The sequence below is a fragment of the Pelodiscus sinensis genome, chromosome 24 (assembly GCF_049634645.1).
Source record: "Pelodiscus sinensis isolate JC-2024 chromosome 24, ASM4963464v1, whole genome shotgun sequence".
Lineage (NCBI taxonomy): Eukaryota > Metazoa > Chordata > Testudines > Trionychidae > Pelodiscus > Pelodiscus sinensis.
This window is the reverse complement of record NC_134734.1, coordinates 11,716,209-11,737,713: the sequence shown is the minus strand read 5'-3', so window position 1 is coordinate 11,737,713 and position 21,505 is coordinate 11,716,209. Positions and strand designations below refer to the sequence as shown.

The 21,505-nt window shown below is 54.4% G+C and overlaps 1 pseudogene; it reads right to left on the bottom strand.

Moving 5' to 3' along the window:
* LOC142819715 (phosphoribosylformylglycinamidine synthase-like) overlaps positions 1-21,505 on the bottom strand; it is a 65,202-nt pseudogene extending 43,697 nt beyond the window's left edge.

Below are 21,505 nucleotides of genomic sequence, written 5' to 3'. Positions count from 1 at the left end.
AAGTATGCAGAGCAGAACGGCTGTGTGGTTACTTTCTCTAGGATGCAGGAGATGGCGATTAAGCTCCCATCTCTGGACACGGTGGACACTCATACTCAATCAGGGAAGTTGATATCTGGTTCCATGTGGAAACAGAGGTTAGAGAGGGACAGAGGAGAGACTTGGGAGTCTACAGCTTACTGCTGTTACCCCACTGAGTGGGGGAAGGGGGAGAATTCCAGGGCCATTGTGAGCCAGGGAGTCACGCCCAGCCAGCCCATTGTCTTGGTCTGGCCAGAGGTTTCAGGCCTGGAGCCCAGAGGACAAGGGGGAGGGGCAGGACTTGCTTTGGCCAAGAAGATTTGTAGTTTAAACCTGAAGGGCCAAAACTGCAATGGTGTGGGGCCAGAGAAGGGGCCTGACGGAGAATTTCAGTATACACCTGGTATAGGATTGTTCTTGTTACTGATGTTAATTCTTGTAACCAATGTATTATTGTTGCAGAGAATTGTAACGGTATACAGTGTGCATGAGCTTATGAAAATACCATGTAATCTGTCTGGAGATGTACCAAACGACAGACAGTATGTAGGGGGACATTGTGATGTTGCTATCTCGTGGTTAACACTTGTAACTGGTCTTGGAACTTCTTACAGGACAAAAAGGGTTCCCGCCAGAAGGTCCTGTATGAGAAGGGAAACTGAGGCACGCCACCATTTTGTTTGGGGAGGCCTGTGATGCCCTCAGTGATGTTACTGGCATCACTTCCTGCATCAATTTTGCGTTGGGGGTGTCACATTACTGAATTGGAAGGAAGCAGCCAGATCGCTGCTGCACCCCTAGGTGGGGGTGTTGGCCCCAGAAATTGGTATGAAAGGGAGCCATGTGGGGTATTGAATGGGAGCTTGTTGTTTTCTGATCCTGTGTACACTGTTTATGTGAGTATATAATGTCTGTGTGTGTAGATCTGTAATCTGTGTGGAAGCTGAATATTTCTCTGAATATGGTTAAGCATTGCTATGGACAGGCTGAGTAGTGAAGCCCTGTGGAACAATGGCACTTGATGGCCCAAGGACACACCTAAAGCATGAGGGCGGACACCTAAGAGCGGCCTGCAGAGAGAGGCTGAGGACCAGGTGACCTGCTGCATACCAGAAGAGGCCAGGAAGGGGGTATAAAGAGGCCATGTGGTCGATGCCATTTTGTTCTCAGCTCAGCACTTCATCCCAGAGGCAGCACTGCAGGGATTGAAGAGCCCGGAAGACCTGTGAACCCATCCTGATTGTAGGATGTGCAATAAGAACTTTTAAACCAGCAGCTGCAACATCTCTGCTAGAGCCTGCATCGAGAACTGGGAGATTCGGTGCATGTAACGTACTGTACTTTAATAACCTTACTCTCAGGCTTTTCTTTCTTGTAATAATAAACCTTTAGATATAGATTCTAAAGGATTGGCCCAGCGTGATTTGTGGGTAAGGTCCAGAGGGTAAATTGACCAGGGATCTGTGGCTGGTTTCTTGGAACCGGACAGAACTGGTTCGGGGTAGGTGGGATTGGGTGTTAGGACCCCCCACCTGTGTATGAGGCCCGGGGCCATCTGGGGCACGGATATTGCTGGGGTGTCGGAGGGGTTTTGCTCGTGAGGCTTCAGGCAGGCTGCTGAAGCGCTCTGTGGGACTGGTTTGTGGCCTGTGTGGAGAGGTCACCAGTCGGGGGCTGTAAGAAGCCCCGGATTCGAGCAATTCGCCCTGAGCGGACGCCCTCAGCTGTGCCCAGATACGGCCCGGTCCGTCACAGTAAGTTCAGGCAATGACACCTGCCGTTCAGGCACCTACTGCACCCCCCCCCCCCCCCCAAGGTCGGCCAGCGAGTACCCTTTGCAGTGTCCTTTTATAGACAGGTACAAATAATTTACATAATTTCTTTATGTACCAGGTTACCACCCTCTGTTGCCTAGATACCACCCCTCACCTTACGGAAGGGGAGCTTACTTACTGTCCTTCATGCTGGCAATCTCGACCCAGTCCTGAACTTAGGTCGGTATGTACATTAGTTTTTAGGGAGTCTTTGTACCAAGACAGTTGTTAAGATGTTCTGTTACTCCCCTTTGGCTTACAGTCTGTACCCAGTGCCTCCCTGTGTCCTTCCATGCTTGACCTAACTTACACAAGCACAGTTATCAATAGGGCTTCTTTCTTAGCTCCTGTGTTACTGAACCAAAGTCTTGCTCCCTAGATTGCAGTCCTGTTGCTGTTTTCATGTTACAGGCCTCTATTTAGGCCTGCTGACTCCATGTTACTGACCCTCAATTTACTACAGAATAGAGGGAGTTTATTGCTTCTCCAGGATACAACACAGCATAGATGCAATCTGGTTACAGGGCTGGCCTAGGATGCTTCAGCCCCCCCCTGAGATGAGGGAGCTTGTGCCCCCAAATCCCAGACCGTTGCCTAGGCTGCCTCCTCCATGATACCAGACAGAAACTAAAACTCTCTTCCAGCCCTGCTCCCCAGCCAGGTGTTGGTCTCCGCCTTCCTTCCTTCATCTCCCTCCCTGGGACGCTGAGCTTGGATGTCTGTGTTAATACACATTTGGGAGAGTCAGGGTATGTCTACACTACAAAGTTAATTTGAACTAACGGATGTTAGTTCGAATTAACTTTGATAGGCGCTACATTAGCGCTCTGCTAGTTTGAACTTAATTCGAACTAGCGGAGCGCTTAGTTCGAACTAGGTAAACCTCATTCCACGAGGATTAAGCCTAGTTCGAACTTACTAGTTCGAATTAAGGGCTGTGTAGCCGCTTAATTCAAACTAGTGGGAGGCTAGCCCTCCCCAGCTTGCCCTGCTGGACACTCTGGCCAACACCAGGCAAACTCTACTGCCCCCCCTCCTGGCCCCGGAGCCCTTAAAGGGGCACGGGCTGGCTACAGTGTTTGTGCCAGTTGCAAGACTGCCAGCACCCTGCCAGCAGACTCTGCACCTGACACGGGATGAGCCAGCCACCCGATGCCCCCCAGCCCTCCCCCTCTTCCCGGGACCACCTGGTGGCTCCCAGGAGCCTGCCCGGGCCCACAAGAGGCAGGCACCCACGTGGTCTAGTACGGAGATTGTGGACCTCATCGAGGTTTGGGGGGAAGCCTCCAATGTCCACGATCTCCGCACTAGCCACAGGAACGTGGCAGTCAACGGCTGCATGGCTGACAGCCTGACCGCCAGAAGCCACCACCGCAGCAGAGAGCAGGTCCGCTGCAAAATCAAGGACCTGCGGCAGTCCTACTCCCGGGCCTGCCAGAGAGGGGCCGACCCGGAGGCCTGCCCCCACTTCTAGGCTCTGGACCACATCCTGGGGGGCTCATGCCGTCCCTGCCCTCAGGATGGTGATCGACCCCGGGGCAGAGGGACCACTCCCTCCTGACAGAGGAGGAAGAGGAGGACGCCGAGAGCCAGGAGCCTGCCCAGGACCCAGGACCCCCAAGGCATTCCACAGAGCCAATCGCCTGTGTCGTCAGAGGCCAGGGAGGCCTCCACATGTGAGTACCATCATACTCCCCTTATGTGTATGGGGGCTGGGGGGAGAGGGAGCCCAGGGACCGTGCGCCTGGGTCTTGCCCACCATGGAGCAGCAGCTGGGTGTCATGCAGGGGCCCTGGCCTTGCAGAGGGGGGCTGGGTTTCACCCACCTGGGCCCCAGGGATAATTGACTGCTGCTCCTGTTTCATCACAGCCGCAGCACCTGGGACTGCAGGGCGCACCACCCTGTCTGCAACAGCCAGCCGTGCCCGGGCCAGCAGGAGAGCCAGGAATGAGGAGTACCAGCGGCGGCACCTCTACTTCCTGGACCACCAACTCCGCACCCAGGATCACTGGGTCCAGGAGGACCTTCGGCTGCGCCAGCGGAGCTTGGAGGCGCTGGAGGAGCAGGGCCGTGCCCTCAAGAGGCCACCTCCAGACCTGGTCGACCAGTTCCTGCCTCCTCCTGCTCCCTCCACACCCCCCGTCCTTCCTGCCCCACCCTCCACAACCATTCCTCCCCGAGGCTCCTGCACCCACAGTGCTGCAAGACGGGAGAGGTAGCCGGACCCCCACCCCTGAGCTTTCCCTTCTCTTTCCTCCCCTTCCAGCTCCCTCCTCCCAGGTTTCCCTCTCCCCCCCTCATTCCTCCCCTCCCACCCCAGTTATGTAAAATAAAAAGAGGTTTTGGTTGGAAAAACAGGTGTCTTTATTTTACATTAGGTAGGTGTGACGGACCGGGCCGTGTCTGGGCACAGCTTAGGGCGTCCACTCAGGGCGAATTGCTCAAATCCGGGGCTCTTTACAGTCCCCCTGACTGGCGACCTCTCCAAACAGGCCACAAACCAGTCTCACAGAGCGCTTCAGCAGCCTGCCTGAAGCCTCCCGAGCAAAACCCCTCCGACACCCCAGCACTATCCGTGCCCCAGATGGCCCCGGGCCTATACACAGGTGGGGGGTCCTAGCACCCAATCCCACCTACCCCGAACAAGTTCTGTCCGGTTCCAAGAAACCAGCCACAGATCCCTGGTCAATTTACCCTTTGGGCCTTACCACAAATCACGCTGAGCCAATCCTTTAGAATCTATATCTAAAGGTTTATTATTACAAGAAAGAAAAGCCTGAGAGTAAGGTTATTAAAGTGCAGTACGTTACATGCACCGAATCTCCCAGTTCTCAATGCAGGCTCTAGCAGAGATGTTGCAGCTGCTGGTTAAAAGTCCTTATTGCACATCCTACGATCAGGATGGGTTCCCAGGTCTTCCGGGCTCTTCAATCCCTGCAGTGCTGCCTCTGGGATGAAGTGCTGAGCTGAGAACCAAAATGGCCTCGACCACATGGCCTCTTTATCTCCTTCCTGGCCTCTTCTGGTCTCAGCCGGTCACCTGGTCCTCAGCCTCTCTCTGCTGGCAGCCCTTGGGTCTCCGCCCTCCTGCTTTAGGTGTGTCTTTGGGCCATCAAGGGCCATTGTTCCACAGGGCTTTGCTACCCAGCCTGTCCATAGCCATGCTTAACCACATTCACAGAAATATTCAACTTCCACACAGATTACAGATTCCTACCTACACACATAGACATTATACATTCACATAAATAGCGTACATAAGATCAACAAACAATTCAATCCCCATTCAATCCCCCCATACCAATTTCTGGGGCCAACACCCCCACCCAGGGGTGCAGCAGCGATCTGGCTGCTTCCCTCCAATTCAGCAACGTGACAGTAGGGAGGGGAAAGGGAAAGAGGGGGGGGGAGGTGGAAGAAGGCCCCAGTGGGGCATGCAGGGAGAGTTCAGTCCTCCTCCTCCACCAGGAAGCTCTCCCACATAGCTTCCCGGATCCGGACAGCCCCCCGGTGGGCTTCCCGGCCTGCAGTGGTGCGGGGCTGACCATAGTGGCCAGCCATGCGCACAGCCACAGCCATCCAGGGTGGCAGGAAAGCCTTCCCCTTTCGCTCACACAAATTGTGCAGCACACAACATGCTGCTACCACGGGAGGGATGTTGTGCTTAGCACCACCACCATGCAACAAAGGGCTATCAGGAGGAGCCCATCTGCCCCTAGGCTCACGCCTCCTGCACCAGAGGCTTCTGTGCATTTGTAACCCATTGTGATGGTCCCCATGGCATTGGTGTATTGGGTCTTGAATCCAGTACACTTGATTGGCTCTTCAAGGCACTGCTCCGTGGTCAGAATGAAGCAGGTACAGCACCACTGGCCATTTAGGATAGCGGTAGCAGGCGGCACTGGGAACAGGGAGAGAGGAACAGTCAGTTCAGGGGACAAGCCCCAGAGGGTGTTAGAGCAGGAGAGCAGCTGGAGGGCTATACCACTCAGCCCCAGATCCCCCTGCAGGGGGCGCTGCAGCTCTGGGAAAGTGGAAGACAGGGCAGAGGTTTGCAGCAGGGAGCCCCGGATCTGCCACCCAGGCAGGGGTGCAGTTTTACTCAATGGAGCGCCTGCTGCAGGGTGGGAGGAGCAGGCTAGGGGAAGCGAATAGGGCAAGGGGAGGTTCCAGACAGTGGGAGAGGCCGAGGGCTGGAGGAGGAGCTGTGGAGAGGGGAGATTTACTTGTGAAGTTGACTGTTCTGCAGGCATCTCCCACGCAGGTGACAAAATTCAAGACGGGGTCAGCTTTGTACTGGATGGACGTTACACAACCCTTGAAAATGGTCTTCCTCTCCACTGCATGGGGAGATGTCTGGAATTTACCCCCCTTCCACTCCTGCCCCATCGCCATGGACCCAGAGCCATCTGCCATGCCACACCCATCTCCTTGGCATTTCCTAGTGGCTGGCTCCAGTGCCTCCCACTTGCCACGCTGGCTTTGGCCCATCTCATCCCTAGTGGGCCCTGGGCTGGATTGTCACCTGGGCAGATTCCTAAGGGCAGCCCCAGTGGACACAACTGCAGCTACCAGGATGTTTGGAATCCCGGAGCCTCTTCCCCCAGCTGCCTGCCCCGGCTCCGGCTCTGCCCCCAGAGCCACCGTGAGGGCCTGGGAGCTGTGGGCGGGATGATCCGGCTTTGTCTCCTTTCCCCTTTGCCAGGACAGGAATCAAACATTGTCCCAGGAGTCTGGGCACCCAGCCACCCTGCTCTGGCCCCGGGGAGGCATAGTGCAGAGCCCAGGCACCCGGGCTCCCTCTCCGACGCCAGACCCCAGCCCACCTACCTAGCGAGATTCCGGTGAGGATGGTGCCGCACGAGTCTTGCCTGGTGGTGCAGGAATGCAGGCTGCTCATGTAGTGTGCCTCAACAGGACAGAACACCTCGCACTGCAGGCAGTCCCCTGGAGAAGCTGAGCGGGGGAGGGGGAGAGAGACCAGATGCCCCGTTTTTTGAGAGACAGGCCCATCCTGCAGCTGTCCCAACTTTTTCCTAAAACCAGGCCGAGTGCCCCTTCTTTTCCATCTCCCCCCTATTCCATGCTGGTGGGTCCTCCTGCAGGCCAGTCCCAGCTCCCCAACTGCCTATCCACCAGCATTGAGTGTAGGGGTCTCTCACCCCGCCCCAGCCCCCAGAGCAGCCTGGCAGCCCTGGCCCCAACCCCACACAGCGACCTCAGCCTTCCTGGCTGGCTGGAGTGTAGGCAGGGCCACATTCACTTTCTGGAGAAGGCAATGCCTTCCCTTGCCTGCATTACCTGCCATCTGGGGATGCTCCGACCAGCATGGGAGCCACGACTTCCACCCCAAGCCCCGAGGCAGGCATGGACAGCTGGTTTGCCCATGTGACGGCTGGTGGGATGACACCACACCGCGGGAGAGGGCACAAAGGCCCTGGGACTCCACCAGTTTGCCCTATTCCTGCTCTAGCTTCGCTCCTGCTTGAGCCTAGGGGCTGTGGTTTTACTTCGTGGGGAGCAGCCACACAAAGGGGCCAAAGACTTGACTGAAGGCAGCAGTTTGCTCCATCCAACTTTGCAATTGTTGTATCTGATTCCTGTAACAATTCGAACTCCCTCCCTCCTTCCTTCCTCCCTTTCTTTCTAGAACCTTTAGATTTGAGATACTTGAGGCTATGTCTAGACTGCAGAGTTATATTGAAAAAAAGATATGCAAATTGTGAACCACCATTTGCATATTCTTTTCCAGGTTTGTTTGTTTTTTGGAAGAGGTTTTTCTGAAATTTGGCCCATCAACATGGGGCCATATGTTGGAAAAACCTCCTCTTTTGGAGAGGTCTAGGCTGGATATTAGGAAAAACTATTTCCCTAGGAGAGTGGTGAAGCACTGGGATGGGTTCCCTAGGGAGGGGGTGGAATCTCTATCTACAGAGGTTTTTATGTCTTGGCTTGACAAAGCCCTGGCTGGGTTGATTTAGTTGGGATTGGTCCTGCCTTGGGCAGGGGGCTGGACTTGATGGCCTTCTGAGGTCTCTTCCAGCTTTATGCTTCTATGATTCAGTGGAGCTACAGCCCATTGACCCTGGCCAGGCACCTGGCAGAAATGCCTGTGAGGCCGCCTTGAGCTCCTGAAAGGGAAAAATCAAACCCGCCGCCTTTCAAACTCACAGGGGGAAAAAAAAAAATCTCCTTTCCAAGGAGATTCCTGACCAGGATGGACTTACCTCTCCTCGTCCCTGGAACTTCTTGTTTCGGAGACCAAACATGAAGGGCACAGGATCACATGCCTCTCAATGTTTCTATCCATGTACGGAATACATTTTGCTCTCTGCAGAGGAGTGTGTGGATGTGCACCACTCATAGGGTATGTCTACACTGCCACCCTAGTTCGAACTAGGGTGGCTAATGTAGACATTCGAAGTTGCAATGAAGCCCGGGATTTAAATATCCCGGGCTTCATTTGCATCTTGCCGGGCGCCACCATTTTTAAATCCCCTTTAGAGTGGATTCGGTGCCCGCGGCTACACGTGGCACGGAGTGGGTAGTTTGAATTGGGCTCTCTAATTCAAACTACCGGTACACCTCGTTCCAACTTCGAATGCCTACATTAGCCACCCTAATTCGAACTAGGGTGGCAGTGTAGACATACCCTATGAGTGGTGCCAGCAACTGGTGCTTAGTCTGCCCCTGGGCTTGGGTGCCTTCATTCCCAGTGTCCCCCAGCCAGCAGCTCGGACCTGGGGGCCCGTTGGAGACATCGGGAAACCAGCTCCACTCACCCATGGCCAGCAGAACAACGAGGAGGCAGGGGATCAGAAAAGACCACCTGGTGCTGGGAGCAGTTGCTGGGCATGGAGCGGCCATATTCCTGCTGCAGAATTTGTCCTGGAGGAGCTGAAACGAGACCATAAGTGGGACTGACCATGGGTGAGCTGGTCAGCAGGCAGGGGAACCACAGAACTCTGGGGGAGCCGCCCCTCTGGCCTCACTGCGGCTGGTGTGCCCATGGGCCCGCAGGGAGGGGTCAGACACGACCCTCCCATTCACCTGCTGCAGTGTAAGATGAGTGTCTCTGGGGTTGCAGAAGACTCACCTGCAAGAACTGGAGACCAGAGGGAGACAAAGCCGGCTGCTCCCTCACTGCCTGCTCCATCCCCATGCCCTTATTCCCCCTCACCCCAAACTGTTCCTTCCCTCATTCTCACACACCTAATATGGCTGTCATGAGGTGAGGGGATCCCCTAGACCCCTGGGAGTAGCTGGAATGGGGGGGGGCAGGAATTCCCACACCCACCTGGTGCAAATGGCGTGGGGAGTGGGGGTCCACACATACCTGGAAGCGGCTAGCGCAGATCACAGCCCCAGCTGGTTCACTCAGCTCCTTCAACACGTTCCCTAGAAGAAGGGGAGGGAAGAATCACCCACTGCTGGGGCATTGGGCTCCTCCCCTGCCAAGCACCCACCCATGCCCAACATCCCCTGGCTGGCTCCCTCTCACCGTTGCCCCCAGCTCCCTGGTTGTGAAGACTGCAGATGGGGTTGGCGGCCCCGCTCTCCACACAGCTCTGCAGCACCCGGTTCATCTTCTGCTCCATCTCGGGGTCCCCCCGCTGCACCGCCCCGAAATCCAGCTCGCTGGCGTTGTCCCCCTGCACCTGGGGTGAGACAGAGCGATAGACACGGACACAAACCTTTGATACAGCCTCCCCACCTAATCCTCCCACATATCCTACCCAATCCTACTCACTGGTGCTGCCTCCCTGCACGTGGGAGAGAGACTAGAGGGGGGGAGGGTCACCCTTACAAACAAAAATCTCCTGATATTTACTCCACTCCCCAGCCAGCAGCTCTCCCAAATCCCGCTCACAGATACTATCCCCTAGTGGGGAGAGCCATGGGGGGGGGGGGTTCTCCTCTGCCCCCCCAAAGAACCTTCCACTCCCTGAAATACAGCTTGCTGACCCAGCCACCCTGCATCGGGGAAGGGGAGAGAGAGAGACAGAGATCATCCCAACACAGCCTCAATGTCCCCTATTGCTGCCATCACTACCTGCTCTCATGCCAGAGGGGTGGGGGCACAGATGCCTGGGGGACTGACTGAGCAGGCTGAGTGAGCCCCACCACTGGGTGCTTCCTGGGGATGCATAGAGAAAGAGACTGGGCAGTTCCTGCTACAGACATGCGTGGGGGGGAAGGGGTGTGCGGGCCCCATTGTGGGAGGGGTATATGGCAGAAAAGGGGTAGCAGTGTCAGGGCTGAGGACGGCAGGACCCCCTGTGGCTGGGGGGCAGGGCTGTGTGGGAATCATGTTGGGTGTAGCGGGAGCAGTTCAGGCAGTGAGTGCGACAGGGGCCTTGCCCAGGGCTTTGCTGATCCATCCCCAGGGCAGTCCCTGCTCCCCACTCACCTGAATGGAGGAAGCGGCACCTCCCCCGACTCCAATCCGGTACACGGGGCCCCCCACTTTCACCACCAGCATTCCTGGGAGGAGAGCGAACAGTGAGACCCCACAAAAGCCACCCAGGACCACGGCTGGACACTGCTTCTCCTTCTCCCCACCTTGTGGAGGGTGGGGGTGGGGGGGGGGGGAAGAACTGCTCTCCCATTGGTCAGGGGAAAGAGCAAAGAGGTTCTCAGCCTGGGGGAACAAAAAAGACTGAGAGGATTTACTGGGGGGCGGAGGTTTGGGGACTAGGGGGCACTCACCAGGCTTGGGGCGCTCCTTGTGCACATGAGCATCTTCTATGGCACCGATCCCCCCGCTGAACATGATGGGCTTGATCCACTCACGGCGCTGCCCATTGGGGAGCCGCTGGCCAAAGGAGCGGGCAAACCCTGCGCACGATGAGGGATTGAGTTAAGAGACTGGCCCACCCAGCCCCTCCCTGCGCTGCTCCACACTGGGAGCGAAAGTCCTTAAGCGCCTGGCATTTCCCTTGTCCAGACTGTTACACACCTCCCCTCTCCTGCTCCACCCCAGAACTATGCACAATTCTTTCTGCTACTGCACCGTGCACTCCAATCCCCACTCCAGAGCCAGGCATGTCCAGTCCCCTCCAGGTGCTCCCCAGCCATCAGATAGTAGACTAGCACCCACAGCATTCTGGTACCCCAGAAGGGAAAGGGATGGTCAGGCAGAGGCCTCTTGTGAGGATGGAGCAGCAGGAAAGCTGATGTGATCTCTTGGGAGCATGCCCATGTGAAAACACAGCCCCTCTCCAAGCCCTGGGAACACACCCCAACCCCCACTCACCAGCCAGGACAGGCTCCCCAAACTTGTTGCCATAGTCAGAGGCACCGTCACTGGCCTTGATGGCCACCTGCAGGGGGCGAGCAAAGTTCTCGGGGTAGGGCAGTGCCGGGTCCTCCCAGAGCAGCGGGTAGCCTGGGGACAGAGAGAGATGGTCGGGGGGCAACCTGGAATTCCCAACAATGGCTTCAGGCATGTCAAAGGGCAGCAGCCAGATGGCCCAGTAGGTGATGGGCAGGCCAGAAAGGATATTCTCTGAGCCCACAGCGAGCCAGTGACTGGATGACCCACAGTTCCCTGGGACCCGGACTAGAGCGGGGAGTCCAGCAGGTAGTGCCCCACAGGGACAGCTGGTGGGGAGGCAGAAAGTGACAGAGTTAAACCCGTGTCACAAGGTACCGCAGGATAAGCAAAGCTGAACCATCCTCCCAGGCTGGAACCCAGTAGAGCCGGCTGCCCCAGCTCCCTTGCACCGCAATGATTAGATGGAAGTGCTACCTTGGGCTCTAGCTACTAGGCAGGAGAATCACAGGGTTAAAAATGTTGGTTGGGGCTAGGAAAGAATGTTCTACTGATTCAGTCCCCTGTGGGACTGGCCCTATAGTGTGCCCCCTCACTTCCCCCAAAGCCAGGAGACTCTGGGAAGGATGGGGAGCATGGAAAGCCATGCACGGGTTGGTCTGTTTCCTTCAAAGGCTCCTGCCATCACAGAGTGACACAGGCACCGTGGAACGTTATCACGGCTCGTGGGGAGCAGGTTTAGCACAGGGGAGGGCAGCTAGGCAGGAAGGTCTGGGGGAGGCAGTAAATATCACCACAGGTAGTAAGGGGCCAGGCCTAGAGGGAGAGATATGGGTGCCTTCGACAGGGAAGGGAGTAGGGGGAAGATACAGGAGCAGTCCCCTGTAACTGTGATGGGGCAAGGACAGGCAAGGGATCTGTGGTTGGAGCAGGCCTGGCTTGGCAGGAGTAACAAAACCAGGGGAGGCCTCATTTTGTGGGAAGGTGACAAGACCTGCCAGCTGAAAATACCCCATCTTTGCTAAGGGTGTTTCCTTTGCTGAGGAAAGAGGCAGGGGGCAAACACACAGACGGTCTGAGGCATTTACTGCACACCACCAACACTGAGCAGGAATAAAGAGTGGATCAAGGGTGAGCGTGGAGGGTCCCAGGCCAGGTGCAGGAGGGGCGAGTCCTGGTCCCAGAGGCAGGAGGAGCCCATAGCCAGGGAGAAGAGAGGAGGAGGTGGAGGAGGTAACATGGCTGGGGGAGGAGTTCCCGATGCGATCTCCCTGTTCTCACCTGGGATTTGCAGGTTTCCGAAGCTGTACCCGGCTGTGCCAGTGATGACGTGGGCCCCGCGTCCCGTGCACTGCACATCCCGGATCTGCCCACCTGTTCCTGTCGTGGCACCACTGAATGGGGCCACCGCTGGGGAGGAGAGTTGGAATAAGAGCCAACAAGAGACACCCCCAAAACACACACCCCACAGTGACATTCCCATGCCAGCCCCACAGACAGGAACCTCCCATACCTCATGGAGGAGAGCCTGCGTATGCAAGAGTAGGAAAAGCATGTAGCATCCACCCACTGCAAGACCCCCATGTACTGCAACCCCCTAACACATCCACCCCACAGCCATCCTGCCTCCCCACAACACAGACCCTGACCCATGAACATCCCCCATCAGACAGCACACAAATTCACTCTTCGTACATACTCCTCCCCAGGATTCCCCGCAATGTTCCCAGCAGACTGTCACATAATCCCCTGCCCACAGCCCATGTATAGACAAGCCCCCCGCCACCTCACTTCCCACACACAAAACCACACTGACCGGTGGGGAAGTTGTGCGTTTCTGCAGTGAAGACAACGTGCCGGGTGGATTTTTTCTTTTCAAAGGGACTAGGACAGGATGGGTCACGGGGCCACAGAGAGCACACTGCCCTTCCCTCGATGGCACTGAGGGGTGAAAATAAGCCATGGCCATCAGCAGGGCTCGACCAACTGCGCCGAGAGCTATTCGCCAGCTCCGCACCGTGCAGAGCCAATGAATGGGGCACACGGAGTGACCGGCTGAAATTGATTCACCACGGGGAAGTAGAAACAGCGGTTTGTCGAGCCCTGGCCATCAGCCACTAAGCCAGTGTCGGCTGTGCTCGCTGGTGGACAGAGACAGGGATGAGACACACTCAGGGACTCTCACCTGTCCCCAGGGCAGGGACTTTTGGGTCATGGGGCAGGGAATGAGATATGGCTCCTTTCCCCTCTAGGGGGCACTGGCTCTCACCTGTCCCCAAGGTGGGGACTGCCTGCCTCAGGGTGGCAGGGAATACGGCGTGGGGCCAGTCCCCTCTAGGGGGCGTGAGCTCCTGTCCAGCCCCAAGGAAGGGGCACTGACTAGCCGGTACCTGTTGGACTGGGCCAGGTCGAAGCACTCCACGCTGGTTGGGTTGCACCCGATTCTCTGGAAATACTCAGTGTAGAAATCCAGGTTCCAGGAGTCAAAGGCCAGGCCTGCAGGGAATACGGGTTAGGGTGGAACAGGGGACAGTGACCTTTGACCCCCAGCACTCACCAGTATGGACAGAATCCTCCCTGGACAGCAGGGGGCCTGGAGCTGGGGATCAGCCATAGGCCCATCTCCACCCTAGTAATCCAGCAATTTCAAACTTGTGCACAGGCCCCCCTCCACAGACCCAACTCTTGCACCACTGCAGAGCCCTCCCCCACACCTCACCCACACCCTTATCCCCAAGACTCATCCCCCAGCCTGTCTCCATGATGCATAGCTCCCCCATTAGTCCTGGTTCTGAGCACTCAGACCCTCCCCACCAATACAGGCTCTTGCCCCCAGCTCCCCAACCCCCATACCCAGCTCCTGGTTGGCTCTCTCCAGCGCGGTGCGCCCCTCCTGTAGCAGGTCTATGTCGTGGGTGGGCACAGGGCGAGTGTCCACGGCAAAGCTGCGGATCGGCTCCTCATAGCGCTGTTCTGTCATCCGGTCACTCAGCACTGCCACCAGGGCCGCCTCCTCTGGAGCCGTGGGGCGCTGGGCACACTGCCGGGAAAGGGGGCATGAGAGCCTCTCCCCCTGGGTAATAATGGGAACTTCCCACCGCTCCCCACTGGGGACACGCATTTTGGGAGAGAAAGAGGCGGAGAACAAGGACCCGCCAGTCCTCTGGAAGCAGGAAGGGGAGGCAGACAGATCAAGTTGTCCCCCATCCCCTGGAAATCTGAGTGCTGGGAGAAGCAGCAAGAAGCCCAGGAATTCCCTCCCACCTCAGAGCTCATGAACTCAAAAATGCTGGAACACCCCCCCACTTCCCTGAGTACCATGTGCCTCCCACCGGGTGTTGCCCCTGTCCCTAGACACTTATATCCCCTCTTACCTGCAGCAGGTAGCGGCAAGAGCGCTCCACACGGTCAACACAGTTCAGCCCCACCGCTCGGCACACAGACACCACATTGGTAGAGAACGGCGTGGAAAAGTTCAGCCTGCATCAGGAAAGGATAATAGTCAAGAAACAGACCCTGCCCCATGGCTGACCCCCATCCCACAGCATAGCGTCCCTGATCAACCCCCACCACCATCAGCACCCCATAATGCAATACCGACTTCTAGGGGACAGCACCCACTGCTGAACCTTGGCCCTCTCCCTGCAGCATAGCACCCTCCCACACAAACAGAGCCCCATGACTCACCGTGGCCCAATCTCTATCAGCAGGTCAGTGGGTGCCGGGTGCAGGAAGGACTTTGTGGCAACATCTTCAGGTTCGAAGGGGCAGCCAAAGAGCCAGTGCATCAGCTGTCTCTCTTGAGAGCTTGGGTGCGACAGACCTGCAGCGAAGAATGGGGCTGTGATACCCAGCATGCAATGTGGCTCAGAGCTCCTGCCAGGAAGGGAAGCCGTCATGGAATATGATATGCACTCCCAACTTTATAAGAATGGCTCAACTGTGTCAGACCAATGGTGCTTCTAGCCCAGTGTCCTGTCTCTGACAGTGGCCAGTGCCAGAAGCTTCAAAGGGAATAAACAGAACAGAGAAATGACAGGATGTATCACTCAGTCATCTAGTCTCGGCTTCTGGCACTCAGAGGTTTGGGGACCCCCAGATCATGGGGTTGCATCCCTGAACACGTTGGCTAACAGTCACTGACGATCCTCTCCTCCAGGAACACAGCTAATGCATTGTTGAACCCAGTTATACTTTTGGCTTTCACAGCTTCCCAGAGCAAACAGCTCCACAGGTTGATAGTGAGATCCCTTTGCGACTCCTCCCATTCAGCTTTGGGCTGGACAACTCTTCAAAATCGTTTCATCTGCACTTTTTGCTGTCTGTTTATTCCTTTTTCCAGATCATAGGAAATAGGCTGAACAGAATTGGTCCCAGTACAAACCCATGTGGGACATCGCTCTTCAGCTGTAAAACTGACCATTTATTCCTACCCTTTATTTCCTCTCTGTGGTCAGAGCCGTGAAAGGATCCCATGACTTATCCCATGACAACACACAGCCCCAGCCTGCTCAGCCCCGGAGTAAGAGCCTTTGGTGAGAGATGCTATATCTACTGGATCACCCATATCCACTGACACCCTTAAGGAATTCTAATAGATTGGAAAAATACAATTTCCCTGGACAAAAGCCATGTTAACTCTTCCCCAACTATCAGGTTCATTTCTGAGTCTGATAATTCTGCTCTTTACCAGAGTTTCAACCAATCTGACTGGTAACCAGTGTTCCCTGCATGCACGTACCACCTCTCAGGAGACTCAGATGCCATCCAGCTGATTAGCAGAGCACTCACAGCTAGGTTTGTGTGTCTACTGGTTGTGCACGTTCGCATGTGTTGATGTACATGATTTTTAACATCCCTACCTCTATTTTTTACTTTGTTTAGTGATGGCGACACTTTTATGGTTCTCTTACTATGTTTTCTTTGAATTGGGGGGGGAGGGGTTATTCTTTTAATTTGTGGTATTATTTCCATGCAGCTTGCAAGCATTTTACTTTTAGGACCACATCTTTCCATTTCATTTCAAGTAGGGTTCCATGGGGTCTGTTTAATATTTCCATCAATGATTTAGATCAGGCCTGGGCAAAGTGCGACCCGCCAAGCCACCAGATCTAGTCCTCAGGCAGTGGGGAGCCACAGGCATGCTCCCGCACAGCACCGCATGTATTGCAGAAATGCGGCTGCAGAGCTCCCGATCTGTTTTAAAACTGGAGGGAAGAGGGAAAGTTTAGGAGCTGCCCCACACGCAGCACATTCCCACTAGCCCGTATCAGGCAGAAACTAGCCAATGCGAGCTGCTTGTTGGACTATCAGGCAGCCATTCTCCTCTGCTCATTTATTCATGAAGCACATGGACAGGCAGGCAGGCTAGATTGGCAGCTGGCAGATAAGTCTCTTGGCCACAGCCTGCTTTTGGGACCCCAGCCCCTTCCTGCCCCAACTCTCTGACCCCCACTCAACAGGCCCAAACATCTGTCACCCTCTTACACCCATACTCCCTCCCAGATCTGGCACCCCGATCACTTGCCCCAGATCACAATCCCCTCCTATCCTAGGTCATATCCCAAACCCCTTCACTCCAGTCCCCTGCCCTAGGTCACAACCACCTGCTTCACCCCAACTGCCTCCCACCCCAGTCCTTTACCGTAAGCCAGTGGTCCCCAACCTTTCGTGGCTGCCGGCCGCCCGTGGGAGGGGTCGTGCCCGGGGCTGGCACCGCGAATGTGCCGCGCGCCCGGGAGGGGCGGGAGCCCAGATGTTTCGCTGGCCACATATAAATGCCCCGGAGGGCACCATGGCGCTCGCAGACACTGTGTTGGGGACCACTGCCCTAAGCTCTCTTCTGCACCCAAACTCCAACCTAGACCCCTCATCTCCTCCAATAATATCATGGAAGAGTGGGGCCCTCAATCACGTTCCAAAATCTTGGAGTGGCCACCATAAAAAATTATTGCCCACCCCTGATTTAGATATTGGGAGTACTCTTATTTAGAGTACTCTTATTAAGTTTGCAGATGATACCAGGCTGGGAAGGGTTGCAACTGCTTTGGAGGATAGGGTCATAATTCAAAGTGATCTGGACAAACTAGAGAAATGGTCTGAGAAACGGGCTGAAGTTTAATAAGGACAAATCCCTTAACCTGCTGGCAAGAATATTGTGGGAGACAATATCAAAAGCCTTGCTAAAGTCAAGGTATATCACATCCACTGACTTCCCCATGTCTACCGAGCCAGTTACCTCATCATAGAAGCTAATCAGATTGGTCAGGCATGACTTGCCCTTTGTGAATCCATGCTGACTATTCCTAATCACTTTCCTCTCATCCAAGTGCCTCAATATGGATTCCTTAAGGATCCCTTCCATGATTTTTCCAGGAACCGAGGTAAGACTGACTGGCCTATAGTTCCCTGGATCATCCTTCTTCCCTTTTTTGAAGATGGGCACTACATTTGCCTTTTTCCAGTCATCCGGGATTTCTCCCGATCTCCATGACTTTTCAAAGATAATAGCCAAAGGCTCCACAATGACATTTGCCAACTCCCTCAGTAGCCTCGGGTACACTACGTCCGGACCCATGGATTTATGTACGTTTAGCTTTTCTAAATAGTTCCTAACCTGTTCTTTACCCACCACGGGCTGTCCATCTTCATCCCATCTTGCGTCACTTGGCGCAGAAGTCCAGGAGCCGACCTTGTCCGTGAATACAGAGGCAAAGAAAGCATTGAGTACTTCAGCTTTCCCTACATCATCTGTCACTAGGTTACCTCCCTCATCCATTAGGGGCCGCACACCCTCTCTGATCACCTTCTTCTTGTTAACATGCCTGTGGAAACCTTTCTTGTTATCCTTCACATCCTTAGCCAGTCGCAATTCCATTTGCGCTTTCGCCTTCCTGATAACCCCCCGGCATTCTCGAGCTATACCTTTAAACTCCTCCCTGGTCATTTGTCCAAGTTTCCACTCTTTGTAAGCTTCCTTTTTGTGCTTAAGTTCACCAAGGATTTCCCCTGTAAGCCAGTCCGGTCTCCTACCATGTTTGCCTCTCTTGCTACGCGTCGGGATGGTTTCTTTCTGTGCCTTCAATAAGGCTTCTTTAAAATACTGCCAGCTGTCCTGGACTCCTTTCCCCTTCATGTTAACATCCCAGGGGATTCTGCCCATCAGATCTCGAAGGGAGTCAAAATCTGCTTTTTTGAAGTCCAAGGTGTGTATTTTACTACTCTCTTTTCTTCCTTTGGTCAGGATCCTGAAATCTACCATCTCATGATCACTGCTTCCCAGGTTGTCACACTTCCCCTATTAGTTCCTCCCTGTTTGTGAGCAGAAGGTCAAGCTGCGCACGGCCCCTGGTTGGATCCTGCAGCACCTGTGTCAAGAAGTTATCCCCAACATTCTCCAAAAACTTCCTGGATTGCCTGTGTACTGCCGTGTAGGTTTCCCAGCAGATGTCAGGGTGATTAAAGTCCCCCACGAGAACCAGTGCCTGCGATCTGGAAGCTTCGCTCAGTTGTTCGAAGAAAGCCTGATTCGGTGGCCTGTAGCAAACATCAACCACAACATCAATGCTGTTGTTTGCTCCTTTAAACTTAACCCATAGACTCTCAACAGGTTTTTCTCCCTCTTTATACTGGAGTTCAGAGCAATCGTAGTGCTCTCTTACATATAGTGCAACTCCTCCTCCTTTTCTCCCCTGCCTGTTGTTCCTGAACAGTCTATACCCTTCCATGACAGCGCTCCAGTCATGCGAGTCATCCCACCAAGTCTCTGTTATCCCAATTAAATCATATTTCTTGGTCTGGGCCAGGGCCTCCACTTCTTCCTGTTTGTTGCCCAGGCTTCTCGCATTAGTGTACAAACACTTAAGGTAACCAGTTGATCGTCCTATCTTCTCCATTCGAAACTTGGGTCCTCCTTTCTTGCCCCTTCCTCACTGCATTTCTTCCCGGTATCCGACTTTCCCACTCCCCTCAGGGTTTTGGTCACCGTCCCCCGACGAACCTAGTTTAAAGCCCTCCTCACTAGGTTTGCAAGCCTGCCCGCGAAGATACTCCTTCCTCTCTTCGTTAGGTGGATCCCATCTCTTCCTAACAATCCTTGCGCCCGGAACAGAGTCCCATGGTCGAAGAAACCAAAGCCCTCTCTGCAACACCATCTGCGCAACCACGCATTTACGTCCTCAATTCGACGATCCCTGCCCAGTCCTTTCCCTTCAACAGGGAGGATGGAGGAGAATACCACTTGCGCTCCAAATTCTTGGATCCTTCTTCCTAGCGCTACATAATCCGCAGTAACACGCTCAAGATCATTCTTGGCCGTATCATTAGTTCCCACGTGGAGAAGCAGGAAGGGGTAGCGATCCGAAGGTTTGATCAGCTTGGTAAGCCTCTCAGTGACATCCTGAATGCGAGCTCCCAGTAAGCAGCACACCTCTCGAGATTCCAGGTCCGGACGGCAGAGGGATGGCTCAGTCCCTCTTAGGAGGGAGTCCCCGACCACCACCACCCATCATTTCCTTTTGGGCGTGGTGGCCGTGGAACTCCCATCCGTAGGACTACACATCCCATGCCTTCCAGTAGATGGTGTTCCCTTCTGGTTTCTTCCTTGTGAGGTCCCTTCCAGAGCTTTCAGCACTGCAGAGCCTGTGTAGAGAGCTTCAAAGCGATTGCTTACCTCTATAGCATCGGGGGATTCCCGTGCTGGCCTTTTTCCCCTTCTAGAAGTTACATGCTGCCAGTTCTCTTCTTGGTCACGTACTGCCCTCTCTGGCTCTTCTGCCTGCCGTGCTTGAAGGATTAAATGCTGCCTTCTATCGAGGAAGTATTGTGGAGTTTTGTCCAGTTCTGGGCCCCCCACTACAAAAAGGATGCGGACTCATTGGAGAGGGTCCAGCGGAGGGCAACCAAAATGATTAGGGGGCTGGAGCATATGACTTATGAGGAGAGGCTGAGGGAGTTGGGTCTGTTTAGTCTGCAGAAGCAAAGAGTGAGGGGGGATTTGATAGCAGCCTTCAACTTCCTGAAGGGAGGTTCCAAAGAGGATGGAGAGAGGCTGTTCTCAGTAGTGACAGATGGCAGAACAAGGAGCAATGGTCTCAAGTTGTGGTGGGAGAGGTCCAGGTTGGATATTAGGAAAAACTATTTCACTAGGAGGCTGGTGAAGCACTGGAATGGGTTACCTAGGGAAGTAGTGGAGTCTCCATCCCTAGAGGTGTTTAAGGCTCGGCTTGACAAAGCCCTGGCCGGGTTGATTTAGTTGGAATTAGTCCTGCATAGAGCAGGGGGCTGGACTTGATGACCATCTGAGGTCTCTTCCAGCTCTATGGTTCTATGATTCTATGAACAAAACAAGTTATGAATCATACAAAATAATTAAAAAGCACCTTAAGTTTATATTTAAAAGTTATAACATCTACACTGGCAGCTTCTTCTGGAAGAACAGCTGTTCTTCCGCAAAAACTTGCTGGCTGTCTACGCTGCACGAGCGTTCTTCCACAAGTAAATTTATAGTATAGCATTGTAAAACAGGGCTTCTTCCGGAAGAGTTATTCCTCTCCTCAAGAGGAATAAAGCCCTCTTGTGCAAGAGTTGTTCCAGAAGAGGCCAGTGTAGACAGGAAACATGAATTTCTTGCGCAAGAAGCTCCTATGGTTAAAATGGGCATCTGAACTTTCTTGTGGAAGAGTGTGTCTACACTGGCATGGATACTCTTGCGCAAAAGCACATCTTCTACGCAAAAGCACATGTAGACGCTCTCTTGTGGAAGAGTTTTTGCACAAGAACTCTTCCGCAAAAGAGTTCTTTTGGAAGAAGCTACCCGTGTAGATGTAGCCTTTGAGTTTGACATGCCTGCTGTAGAAGGAAAAAAAACAGAGCTCTGGAAATCTGGGTATCTGCTTTGTATCCATGGGTAGCCGCATCTAAGGAGGTAAATGCAGATAGCTGCGACTCATTTCTGCAGATGCAAATACTAATTTTGTATCCCTGGTAGGGCTCTAGAAAAATATCAGCAGGAAACGTCTTTTTAAAGCTTTTCTCAGCAAGTTGAATCAGCAGCAGCCAATCATGTTCCCTGACAGGAAGGAATAAAAAAACCCACAAAGCAAAAAGCAGAAGCATCGGAGACACACTCACTGACACTCTAAAGAAGCCAATAGTGATAGAAATGTAGCCGTGTTAGTCTGGTGTAGCTGAAGCAAAATACAGGACTATGAACCAAAAGACCTTCCCGGGTGACCTCCACCCGGGCCACGTGCGTCCTTACCGGTCCAGTTGAGGTTGTAGCAGAGCTCCAGCTGCAGGGCACGGACGCCGCCCAGCACCGCTTGCAGGGAGGTGAGCAGAGAGGCGGGGCAGCCCCCTGGGTCTGGGCGGTGGTAGTAGCGCAGCACCGCCATG